This window comes from Terrapene carolina, unplaced genomic scaffold (genome assembly GCF_002925995.2).
Source record: "Terrapene carolina triunguis isolate 2854851 unplaced genomic scaffold, T_m_triunguis-2.0 Scaffold27618, whole genome shotgun sequence".
NCBI classification, from domain to species: Eukaryota; Metazoa; Chordata; order Testudines; family Emydidae; genus Terrapene; species Terrapene triunguis.
The window spans coordinates 5,613-19,149 of NW_020691969.1; the positions used below are offsets into that span (position 1 = coordinate 5,613).

A 13,537-nucleotide genomic window follows, 5' to 3' on the forward strand; every position below is an offset into this window, starting at 1 on the left:
GTCAGTTTGACCATGACAGGCTTTTTTCGTAAGAAGATTTCCAGTATTTCCCAATTTTGAGTGGGATGGAAATGTCTCTCGGTATATTGCTGATTCTGCTTTCAGTCTTGGACTGAAACAAGAAGTGTCTAGAGGACAGCCCTAGAAACCCACTCACGGCAGCACCACTATTGTAAGCTGCAGTGTTTTGGACCATAACTGTAGAATACTGTCTTTTTTTAAAAAGAGGGAAATCTTGTTGAACCTCAGCACAGGTTCCAGTTTGATTCTGGGTGAGGGTGTAAGCTAGTCCTTACTTTATCCTAAAAGATTAGCCCATTGCAAATACCATCTTCTGACAAATGAATCCACCAGGTTGGTGTCATTCTTCCCATAGTGGTGGAGCAGCGACCCAGTTTGCCTTCTCTCCTTCAGCTACTCTGCCGCGGGACTCCTCGGGTGGTGGTGGTGGTGGTCTAGTGACCTAGCTCACAGCATCTTCCCCTGCCCCTATCCAGCAGGACTCCTGTAGAGGTGGTAATGCATGACCCAACCTATGTTGTCTTTCCCTAGAACTAGAGGTGATGGGAGTGTAATAACTCAACTTCCCCTGCCTCTGTAGCCCCATCTAGTAAGACAGCAGCTAATTAATGTTTCTTTCAACAGCACATGACCAAAGGCCAATGAGCTCTTACATTGTTCCTGGGGCTGCGGCTGGGACACTTCTCTTCTTGCTAGTGCTCGGTATCCTTTTGTGGAGATGGAGACAGTGCTCCAAAGGTAAGATTTACTTGGACAATAAATGTAAGCAATTTCTGTATGAGCGGAGCTCATAGGATGCCGATAGATTCTTCTTCGTGTCCTTCCTTTAGCCGAAGGAAGAGTAATTTGGGTAATTTTTGCCAGTGAATGTACAGCAGCGGTGGTGAACTGGCAGCCCTAGTCAGTGAAGTCTCATATCTAAGCACATATACCGCCTGGGCAATGGTAGGACTATTCTATGTCTCCTCCCTGACCTGAGGAAGCACCTCAAGGTGTGAAAGGTGGATTCAGTCTCCACATCTATTCCATCTTTGGCTGGATTGCCACCAAAGCCACCAATTATTGGCAATTGCTCGGGTGAGAACGTGTGGGATGTAGATACTGCTCCACTATGAACTAACTAGACTGACAACTAACTCCTTCATTTAGGTGACCCAAAGGTCAGAGAATAACCAGCTTAGCCACAACTTCATTTTTTTTCCAGAACCACTTCAAAGCAGGTCAGAGGCAGAGATGAATCAGATGGAGACGGTGAGTTGGAGAGCTTATCATAAGAGCCTCATTTAATTTTTCTCTCTAGCATAAGGTAACTGGATGTTGAGCATCAACTCCAGGAATACAAGGTAATAAAGAAATCGGTTCTCCTTTTACAGACTGCAGCTCCAAGAACTTCAGGGTAACAGAAAATGCAGCACTAGTCCTGAATAGGATCAGGAGTGGTACTACATTTAAAAAGTTAGAGGGGATCAAGAATTAATTAGCCTTAGAGCAACGATAAAGAGGACATAAATTAGCAATTGCACAGGATCTACAGTGATAATAGAGAATGCAGCATTAGTTCTAGGCAGTGGGACTGGGAAACCTCAAAATACTGGAGAATGCAGCATTTGTTCCATGAACTGTAGAGGTGTTTCAAATGAGAATACAGCTTCCTAAAAAGTCAGCACACTCTTTTACAGTGCCTGTGTCAGTGGAAGATGGTCTAGCATTATAATAGAATGATATGGGCATCACTAACCATTTACTTTAGACCAGGGGTTGGCAACCTTTCAGAGGTGGGGTGCCGAGTCTTCATTTATCCACTCTAATTTAAGGTTTTGCGTGTCAGTAATACAATTTAATGTTTTTAGAAGGTCTCTTTCTCTACGTCTATAATATATAACTAAACTATTGTTGTATGTAAAGTAAATAAGGTTTTTAAAATGTTTAAGAAGCTTCATTTAAAATTAAATTAAAATGCACAGGCCCCCAGACCAGTAGCCAGGACCCAGGCAGTGTGAGTGCCACTGAAAATCAGCTCGCATGCTGCCTTCGGCACGCGTGCCATAGGTTGCCTACCCCTGCTTTAGACCTTGCAAAGCAGAAAGGAACGAGCAGTCTTCACTCATTTTCCTCTTGCTTTGCAGTCTTCTCCTCCACCAGCTGATGAGGTGACTTACGTTGACTTGAACTTCCACAAAAGGGATGCAAAAGCGGAGGAAGAGGTTGTTTACACAGAAGTGAAGATACGGCCAAAACAGAGAGATGACAATGACATCTACGCAAAAGTCAAACCTCGTCATTGCTAGGGGAAGAGCTAGTGGGAATTAACGGAGGGGTAACCAGCATTTCACATGTCCATTAAATGCAAGTCTCCATGGAACAACGAATTAGCTCTTAGTAAAAGATGTCCTTGGAGATCAAAGTCCTCTAGTTATGAACAGAGCAGGTAGCAGTGCAAGATTCCCTCGTTTCCTGCTCCACCCTTATGCCTCAACTCTGATCTGGAGAGACCAATTCTGTGGGCAAACGGAGAGTTCTGCTAACCCATCTACTCTTGGTCTATGTGCTGCAATTGCAGCCAGAAAACGGGTTGTGCTGTGGACAGTGTTTCACTAGGAACTGAGTCGAGACCAGAAATTCATTTAACAAACTCACCAGCCATCAGATTATAGCAAGTTTTAGTTGCTATTTACCAGCACTGTATTTGAACAAGTGACCGAGAGCCAAGCCCTTGAGCCACCCAAGTATGGAAAATGTTGCCATCTTGTTGTGGGAAGCACTGTCCTCCACTGAAGATGCCAACTGTGCTGAATGAGGACGGAAAAGCCTCCCAAGAGCCATGCTCCCTACAATGGAGGATGTACAATAATGGTGATAAGGCTCAAGAGCAATGTCCCATACTTTCATGAATGAAACCGACATGATTGTTTAATCTTTCTAAGCACAAAGTAGGCTTCTCTGTTGGGAGTGAATGCAGCTTCCCTGGATTCCACACACTTAAGAGCCAAACAACAACAATATGAATTGCTTCTCTAGCAGATTTTAAATATTAACTAAAGCTTTTACAGCAAATTTAGGCCAGAATTAAGTGTGTGCAAATGCACTGATTTAAATGGAGTTGTACCTACTTACACCAGGAATGGATTTGTCCCCTTGTGTCTGCATGGCTTTACTGTAAATTTAAAAAGGAAATGTGTAATTTAAAAAAAAAAAACATGCCATCTTTTGTAGTGGTTTAATTAGATTGCGCTTTTGAAAATATCCCCAATAATTTTCGATAAACCGAAAGGGGCTGTTGTGCTCCCAAAAATGGAGAGACCCCAAAAAAAAATCAACAGGAGTGCCTTTGAAAGTCTCCCCATAATGTACTGATTTTTATGACTACTGCAGATGCATGAGATATAACTTGTGCAAATCACAACTCATGGATGCCATAAGGAGACAACCAGAAGAAACAGCACAGCAAGCATGTGAACACCTGCAAAATGTTCTGCTTATTATTAATACCTGCATCAATTCATTATTAACTAATACATGGCATCACCAGTTTTCAAGACTGAACTCCCAAAAGAAAAGACAGCTATCGAATTGCATTGTGATTGCACCAAGACTGGGTTTGGTCCCCTTATGTGGGGTAGGTCTTTAGCCCCATCAGTTTCATTAATGCAAACGATGGGTTATTCAGTGGTAACTGTTGTTCATTGGGTATATGGCCTCTGCAGATCCACTCAGGGCAAATCTGCAGAGGCAGTCCTTCCAGAAGAAGAATTAGGTGACTAAATACCCACCATGAACACCACATATGCTGGGTGGACACCAAATTCAAGCCTTGCTGAAGTCATTAAGGTTTTCACCCATTTACACCAAGACTCTACATGTGCCTTACAATATCGATAAGAATGGCCATGCTGGGTCAGATCAATGGTTCATCTAGCCCAGTATCCTGTCTTTGACCAGTGCCAGATGCTTCAGCGGGAATGAACAGTACAGGGCAATTTCAAGTGATCTATCCCCTGTTGTCTAGTCCCCCCTTATGACAGTTGGAGGTTGAGAGACACCACACTGAATGACTAAGCTGTGTACAAAATACACAGCGGTTGCCCTAAACATTACAGCTTACAGCAGAATTACTGCTAGTGGTTTAGGCCATTACTATACAATACTGCATTGTAAGGGGCTTGACTCACCGCCTGCAGCGCCTCCTGCTGGTCATCCTCAGGGAATTAGCTCTCCCAGCATCCAGAGCACCCTCTGCAGGCCAGTGATCTGCCTTACCACTGGCCCCATGTCCCTCCCAGGACCCCAGTGCCCCGTTTACCTGGGGTGCTGCCCCTCTGGCAGTAACCCTTCACAGCCTCAGGGTCTCCCCCTCCCACCCCCTATCCCCACTTTGCCTCAGTGTTCGGCTACCACCAGTCCCCATCTAGCCCCCCCGCTCACTGGAGCAGACTGCAGTGTAAGCCACTCATCATAGGCAAAGGGGGTTCAGACCTGCTGCCTCTGCCTACGCATGGGCTGCCCCCTGCAACCCAATACCTAATGGGCCTTACCAGGCCTGCAGCCTGGGGCTTTCCTAGGCCGGAGCTCCCCGGCTCCTGGGCCTTTCCCCAGCCCTGCTCCAATCTAGGTTCCCTTCTTAGTACCTTGCAGGCAGGCCCTTCTCCCTCTACAGGCAGAGGGAGACTGACTGGGCCTCTGGCTCACAGCCTTTTATAGGGGCCAGCTGGGCCTGATTGGGGCATGGCCCCGGCTGAGCCTACTTTCCCCCAATCAGCCCAGGCTTCTTGCCCCAGCCACAGCCTTCTCCTGGGCTGTTTCTAGTCCCGCAGGGCAGGAGCGGGTAACCACTGCGCTACATGCATATACGTCTTACCGCACCAAATACTTCCACTTAAGGGCTTCTTAAAATGCCTCAAATGCCACAAGATTGGAAATAGCCAACTTTGGTTATTGACAAGACAGTGCATTATTATTATTTTTGCCATTAGCAAAAGCCAGATCCTCCCCCGTGAAAGTGACTGCTGCTTGCTGTGGGAAAGTGAAGTTTATGAGTCACCGTGAAAAGGGGAAGTAAAGTCAAAGGGTAAATTCTTGCTGCTGCTGTGCCAGGGGCTTTTTATTTGTAACGGAACCAGTATCTGTATCAGCCTATCTGAAGAGGGAGAGTTTGGCAGGAAATCAGCAGTTCATCAATGTTGATAAAAACCACTAATTACAAAAAAAGAATCTTTTATTCGTGGTCTTTCTTCTTTCTACTATGAAATTAATTATTCCATTATTTTAAAAGCAGCATATTTGAGTAAAAGGTAGGATTTCCAATAGCTCCAGTGCGAGTTTTAGACACAACTCTCAGTGAAAGGCAAGGGAGCCGGGCACCTCGCTACATTATATCCCTTTGCCAGCCCCAGGCTAAGGCCTAGGGCTGTACACTGACTGTACATTGGGTCAGAGCCTCCATGGAGTCAGAACTGATGAGGATCTGGGTCCGTAACATTTGAACAGGATTTTGTAAACAAGACACTTTCTAAATGCTATCGGTCAGAGGTGCCCGTGACCATCATCTTGGATCTACTGGTGTGGCAGGATGTTTTGCCTTCCAAGGTCTCACCTGAGCTATGATCTGCCAACCTTTAAAAGTAACAGAGTCAAATGAAAATGAACACGCTGCAGGTGTGTGGAGATCTTGCTGCATATCCAGCTGATTGTCTAAAACAGGGGTGGGCAAACTACAGCCCGTGGGCCACGTCTGGCCTGTCCGAACTTTTAATCCGGCCCTCGAGCTGCCGCTGGGGAGCGGGGTCAGAGGCTTTCCACGCAGCAGCATGTCCCCCCTCCGGCTCTGGCTCCTAGGTGTAGGGACAGCCAGGGGGCTCTGCATGCTGCCCCTGCCCCAAGCGCTGCCCCCCTGTCCCTGCAGCTCCCATTGGCCAGGAACTGCCAATGGGAGCTGCAGGAGCGGCGCCTGCGGATGGGGCAGCATGCAGAGCCGCCTGGCCAGTGCCACGCCTCCGCATAGGAGCTGGAGAGGTGCATGATGCTGCTTCCGGGAGCTACTTGAGGTAAGCGCCACCCAGAGCCTGCACCACCCTGTGCCCCAACCCCCTGCCCCAGCACTGATTCCCCTCCTGTCCTCTGAACCCCCCGATTCTAGCCCGGATCACCCTGCTGCACCCCAATCCCCTCATCCCCTGGCCCCACGCCAGAGCCTGCACCCCCCTGTCAGTGCCCTCAACCTCCCCTGCACCTCAGCCCCTTGACCCACCCCCGATCCCCCTCCTGCCGCTGAACCCCTCAGTCCCAGCCCAGAGCACCCCCCACATCCCAACCCCCAATTTCATGAGCATTCATGGCCCACCATACAACTTCTATACCCAGATGTGCCCTCAGGCCAAAAAGTCCCCTTTCCAGCATGAGCCCTCACCTTTAACACCCAGCCTTATGCTCACGCCAGTCCTGCTTTAAATCCTTCCTAGGATTATAATTCTAAGAGGCCCTGAACTAAACCCATCCCATAATTCCTGTCAAAGGGGCAACTCTTGCCAGTACTGCCCATTGATCTCTTTGTTACTGAGTAGAAATCAAGGATATTCCTTAGATTGCAAGTTCCTCAGAGTGAGGAATCTCAGCCGCATATTCTCCATCTGCCTGTAAAAGTTCCTCCCCTGGAGTCACTTCACAGCTATCCCTGCTTCTCCCACACTGCGGGGGTTTCTGTGGCAGGCCCTAGACAGGTTGCTAGGAGACATCAGCTGGTTTCCTCTACCTTTACCTGCTCTTTGCCTCTGCCGCTGCCCTGACCTAGAGGATGACGCTGCTCGAAAGTGAAACCAGAGGGAGGAGTTTTCACACCTTCTCCTGCCACCTGTGCTCTCTCCTCCTTTCGGGTTCTCCGCCTGTGCACCCCGACGCTCTCCCGAAGCACGGGCACCGACTGCTGCCTTTTCCACAGAGGCCGTAACTCCACCGAGCTGTATCAGGTTTTGCTCTGACGTACAAGAGGGGCAGCGGGGATAAGAAGAGTTAAACGCTGGGCATTGTCCCATGCACTGAACAGCAGGAACTCGCAAGGCCTTGGCATGTCCTCACCCTCATTCACAGGCAGAAATGACCCGGACCTGCCGACAGCGGGGGGGGGGGGAAGGCGGGCGCAGAGTAAGGGCAACGGCTTCAGCAGATGTTACTGAGCACGCTCAGTACAAACCAAGCAGCAAATCTGGGGGGCATGTGACCCCGTGTGCCCCCCCCCATACGTTACCAGTGACATTGGAACAATTTGTATAGTGGGGGGGGGGGAGGGCTGAAAGCCATTGAACAAAACTGTAAACCCCATATGTGATGGAAACCACTTCAAGCCAGGGGGTGCTGCCACACCCCCAGCACCCCTCATTCCAGCACCCCTGCACATGGCCTCTGTTCACAGGGTATAAAAGGAGCAGGGTGTGGGCAGATAGTCACGTCTGAGAACACTCATTCCACAGCATGTTAATGAGCAGAGACTGTTCAGAGCTGGACTCAGCACTCATTTCCAGTGAAGAAGAACAACTTATTGAAGTATGTGTAGTATTGATCCTAAACGAATAGCTTATGTGCCAGTAGGTGGTGCTCTTTGCATTGACTGTCTGCTTGTACACAGACTGGTGGGCGAGGTTGTATCTTTTACTGGACCAACTTCTGTTGGTGAGAGAGACGAGCTTTCCAGCTGCACCAAGCGCTTTCTCAGGCCTGGGCACGGTACTGAGAGTGTCACAGCGAAATACAAGACCAGACCGATAGTTTAGCATGAGCAGTTAGCACATATTCTAAGGGACCCGTCAATTGTCTTTTATTGGACCAACTTCTGTTAGTGAGAGAGCGAGGGACAGTTCGCCCAGAATATGTGCTGAAGAAGAGCTCTGTATAGTTCAAAAGCTTTTGTCTCTCACGAACAAAAGCTGGTCCAATAAAAGATATAGAATCATAGAGTATCAGGGTTGGAAGGGGCCTCAGGAGGTATCTAGTCCAAACCCCTGCTCAAAGCTGCACCAATCCGAAACTAAATCATCCCAGCCAGGGTAACCCATTCCAGTGCTTCACCACCCTCCTAGTGAAAACATTTTTCCTAATATCCAACCTAAACCTCCCCCCCGAATGCAACTTGATACCATTACTCCTTGTTCTGTCATCGGCTACCACTGAGAACAGTCTAGATCCATCCTCTTTGGAACCCCCTTTTAGGTAGTTGAAAGCAGCTATCAAATCCCCCCTCATTCTTCTCTTCTGCAGACTAAATAAGCCTAGTTCCCTCAGCCTTTCCTCATAAGTCATGTGCTCCAGCCCCCTAATCATTTTTGTTGCCCTCCACTGGACTCTTTCCAGTTTTTCTACATCCTTCTTGTAGCGCGGGCACAAAACTGGACACAGTACTCCGGATGAGGCCTCACCAATGCCGAATAGAGGGGAGAGATCACGTCCCTCGATCTGCTGGCAATGCCCCTACTTATACAGCCCAAAATGCCATTAGCCTTCTTGGCAACAACAGCATGCTGTTGACTCATATCCAGCTTCTCATCCACTGTAACTCCTAGGTCCTTTTCTGCAGAACTGCTGCATAGCCAGTCAGTCCCTAGTCTGTAGCAGTACATGGGATTCTCCCGTCCTAAGTGCAGGACTCTGCACTTGTCCTTGTTGAACCTCATCAGATTTCTTTTGGCCCAATCCTCTAATTTGTCTAGGTCTCTCTGTATCCTATCCCTACCCTCCAGCATATCTACCACTCCTCCCAGTTTAGTGTCATCTGCAAACTTGCTGAGGGTGCAATCTATGCCATCCTCCAGATCGTTAATGAAGATATTGAACAAAACCGTCCCCAGGACCAATCCTTGTGGCACCCTGCTTGAAACCGGCTGCCAACTAGACATGAAGCCGTTGATCACTACCGGTTGAGCCCGATATTCTAGCCAGCTTTCTATTCACCTTACAGTCCTTTCATCCAGCCCACACTTCTGTAACTTGCTGGCAAGAATACTGTGAGAGACCGTATCAAAAGCTTTGCTAAAGTCAAGGAATAACACATCCACTGCTTTCCCCTCATCCACAGAGCCAGTTATCTCATCATAGAAGACAATTTGGTTAGTCAGGGATGACTTGCCCTTAGTGAATCCATGCTGACTGTTCCTGATCACTTTCCTCTTCCTCTATATGACCTCACCTGCCTTGTCTTTGATATCCTGGGACCCATATGGCTACAACACCGCTGCATACACATGTAGGCAGAGACATCGCGTTTGTGTAGCACTCCGGTGAAAGGGGAGCACGGAGCTAAGTGTACAACTTGCTGCTGCAGCTGGGTAGGAAGAACTCGGCAGCTGCAGAGCGGCTCTTCCAGGAAGGCAGGCTCAAGTTCTCCTGTCCCGTTACACGTGCAGTGCCCTGCACCAGGAGGGAGTTAAGCACAGATCCTCAAAGGTATTTAGGCACCTAATGCCCAGAGCAATCGATGGGAGTTAGGCACCTACAACCTTTGAGGATCTGGGCCTGAATGCTTGAGAGCAGGCTTTGCCCTGCTGGCACAGGTTCTGCTTTGGAGTGACACGGTTGCAGTGATATTACCGCTGTAATTAAGGCTGGTCGGCTATTCGCATAGCTTAGGCTGTGCCCGTGGAGCCATTTTGTTCCTTATCCAGCAATTTTATGAAACTTCATTGACGTTATTTGTTCAATTGCACTTTTCTTTGTTAGAGAACAGACGTCAAGGGGCTCTGAGTGCTAAATTGCTAATATTTCCTGTGTGCAAATAAACATTAAAAAAAACCTATTGGGTTAATTTTCTGATCAGCAGATACAGTAGTAGAAGTAAAAAGAAGAAATGTTTGTGATTTCCCCTAAAGGCTTCTTTCAAGCAGTAATCTATTGGGAGTAGGAAGATGAGGATACAGGCCTCATAGGGGACTTCAGCGGGATCCACCCACCAGGACCATGTTTTGAAAATGCCTAGGGCAAGTTGGCACCAGTGGTGGCAGGTTTGTATAATTTTTGGTGGTGCCCAGAACGGAATCAAGTCCCGCCCCCCCCGACACCTGCTTTGTAAGATGATATATATATTTTAAAATAATGTAAAAATGTGAGGACTCTGGGGTGGGACTGGGGATGAGGGGTTCATGGTGCAGGAGGGGACTCTGGGGTGGGGCAGAGGGTTGGGGAGCAGGGGGGGTGAGAGCTCTGGCTTCAGGTGCAGGCTCTGGGGTGGGGAATGAGGAGTTTGGGGTACAGGCAGGCTAACCCTGGCTGGGGAAAGAGAGGAGGACACGCACCACTGCCACTGCACGTGCTCCTAGGGCCCCTCTCAGGTCCAGGAAGCCCGCTCAAATGCCCTGTGGTTGGTGTGTGTGGGGGGGCTGCCATCACACATGCGCCTCCTCCCCTACTGCTGCCCCTCTCTGGGAGTGGGGGATAGGGCTGCCCCTTGCCCAGCGTGGGGCAGGAGCGGTGACTGCAGGTGCGGGCCCTGTGCTGGTGGAGTCCCGCTGGAAAAGGGAAGGGTACGTCCAAGGCGGAAGGGCAGGGTCAGAGTCAGCCTGGGTCAGCCTGCCCTGGCACTAGTGGTTGGGGGGCACTAGGACCCTGCGGCAGCAGTTGATGCCGGGAGCTGGCAGAGCAGAGTGGGGGGGGGGGGGGGGCATCGGGTGGGGGGCGCAAAAAACCGCCCCAGAGGGGACGCCCAGAAAAAGGAGCGAAGGCGGAGTCTTAGATAGAGACTTTAGGGCGATGTCTAATTACCCCTCTCTGAGCAGCCACCGCTACTTGTCCGTCTCCCGTTCTTGTACCGACGGCCCAAAAGGAGATGGAAGAAAAGCAGAGCTCAGGGGCAGGGGAAACTGACTCCTGGAGTTTTGGGCACTAAGGGAAATGGATTCAAACAGCCTGAAATTATAGATCTTTCTCCTGTCCCTCCCAGCCTCAGACCTGGATGCACAATGGGGAAATCCTGACCTCATTGAAGTCCGCTGGAATTTTTGCATGGCACTCGCTCCACAACATTTGTGAGGGTAAAGCGGCTCCGGACAAGTCAGGTTTATAAACTCTGTACAGACAGCCGGATCCCCTCCATGTGCACACAGGCCCTGGTTTCCAGCATGCAAGGGGAATCGGGGATGCCATATCTGGATGCATCTTGGCTCAGCAGGGAGGCAAAGGATGACATCTGCCTGTGCCAAGGGCACTGTCACACCCTGTCCAGCTGCTGGAAGAGCTCCTGAGGGAACATTGGCACATACAGGGGGCTACAGCGCTTTGGGCGGGTGTTCATTCCTGTGACAATTCACACATTCAAGAGTTTTAACAGGGCAATTCCACTGGGTTAACACCTTTTTAGGCTGTGGAGGATGGTGGCTGAGTTGTAGTACAATCATTGTGCGATTCTTTTTTCTTAGCTGTTCACACTTCTTATCAGCAGTGTTCAATCACTCTTAACCACCTTAGCACCATTTGCTTTGGGGAAGTGGGGGATGGAGACATGCACCCATTTTTTTAACCGTTCTTTGTCGGCAGTGCTAAGTGCGCTTAGTGGCTCTTACGAAGCACTAATCGCTACTCAGGCCTTGGCTACACTGGAATTGTACAGCGCTGCAACTTGCTGCGCTCAGGGGTGTGAAAACGCCCCCCCCCCCCGAGTGCAGCGCTGTAAAGCGCCAGTGTAATCAGCGTATGCAGCGCTGGACGCTCGCGCACAGCGCTGCAAGCTATTCCCCTCGGAGAGGTGGAGTACTTGCAGCGCTGCGAGAGAGCTCTCGCAGCGCTGGCGACGCGACTACACTCACGCTTCACAGCGCTGCCGCGCTCAAGTGTAGCCAAGGCCTCAGTCTGAAACTGGTCAAGGTTGGGAAGTGGGGGCTAGGAAGGGCCTTTTAATCACAGTGTGGTGGCAGCTGCCTGTATTGGTACTTGAATTGCATCTCGTTTTTCTGCACATCAACCAAGCTGCAAAGACATTTCTCTACCCATTGTCTGTGTTGTGAGTTCCGCTACATTTGGAGATAACGATGGGGTCTGTAAGCACATCACACTAGCTGCACTTTCCACATCCTTGGGACTTTGGCTCTTTTGTAACCCATGTGGGGAGGGGAAGTGGGTGTGGGACATTTGCATGTGCAGTAAGATACAGTATTGCCAACCCCAAATGTTCAAAAATCATGAGTCATGCTCACCAAAAGTCATGAGATTGGCTTTAAAATAATGAGATTATGTAAAAGTTAGTAATTTTTGGGTACCCTGGGGTCACATGAGGGCCAGAATGAAGGCTGAACTCAATACAGATCCTCTTGACTCCAGAAGCCGGGGCTGTAAGGAAAACAGGAATTTTCAGGAGACGCATGTCAGACTAGTTACACCATTCCAATTCCTGTGCTGTGAATTCTGGGACCCAATCCTGAGCCTGAAAACATCTTATGTTCACCATGGCTAGGAAGGAGGGACCTCACCCAGGTCAAGGAAATGATAACATTTAATTAAAGGACTATACGGAACGTGTAAGGAAAATATTTTAAGAAAGAGGTGGAAACCAACAAAACATAATGGGACTGAATCCATGAACAACAGCCAAATGTTAATGTCTCTGCATCTGCCTCCTTGCCGTCCCCATGACAATGGGGGGATAATTGATCTTGGGGACAGATAGGGATGTCTCCTGCATGCGGTTTGTGGGGCAGGCACCTGGTGAGGTTCCAGGACTCCTACAGGCTTATTGTTCCCCTTATGGATGTTCATAGGGGTCCCCCTGTGAGGGGTTTTGGGTACCGGTGCAGAGTATGGTCCTGGGAGTCCTGCAGACCCCTCCCGGTCACTCTGGGTGGGATTGGGTCCTCTGCCTCAGCAGCACCTTGGGCAGTGGCCAAAGTAGAGGGTGGTGGTAGTGGTTCAGACAGGTGCAGTGGCCACGGTAGCAGATACACCCAAAACTTGTTGAGCCACCAGCTCTATCGGTCTCTCCATTAGGGAAACCCCCTTCCCTATGGTGTGCCTTCTGCTCCATGAACGGGTTCATCGGTGTGTAACGGCATGGCACCCACCTCTCATGGGCGCCCCCTTCTGGTTGGGTGTGTCTGCGATCTTTAAATAGTCCCAGCCCTGGTATCAGGCCGTACCCCAAGGCTTCCTCCCTGGAGGCAAAGGTTTCGCCCTCTTGGTCTACTCTGGTCCCAGCTGGGCCACAAAGTAGCTCAGTTCCCCTTCTGGGGGTTTCTCACTGTCTGATTGTAAGGCAGTTTCTCAGTGGCCTATTGGAGGAATGGGGGAGACCCAGGTCCACCCACTACTCTGGGTTCCAGGCCAGGGATCTTAAGAAGAGCAGCCACGTGCCACCGTGTCCCTTTAACTACACTGCTTTCAGTTCCCTGGGCCACTTTCCCATGGCCCCAGCCTTTGCCAAAGCTTCACCCTCACCTCAGGGTTCATCTAAGTTCAGGCCCAGCAGCCAGCCAGGAGCCCTTTCTCGCTCCCCCAGTCCCTGCCAGCACTGAGCTGTCTGTGGTGCTGCAGTTCCCTTTGGCCAGCCAGGAGC

General features: G+C 49.8%; 1 long non-coding RNA gene across 1 annotated transcript; it reads left to right on the top strand.

Moving 5' to 3' along the window:
- The first annotated feature begins 716 nt into the window (after window positions 1-716).
- Window positions 717-2,230, top strand: LOC113408960. Its single transcript, XR_003370412.2, has 3 exons — window positions 717-759; window positions 1,226-1,272; window positions 2,148-2,230. It is a non-coding gene; the product is annotated as an uncharacterized LOC113408960 (long non-coding RNA).
- Window positions 2,231-13,537: the final 11,307 nt, after the last annotated feature.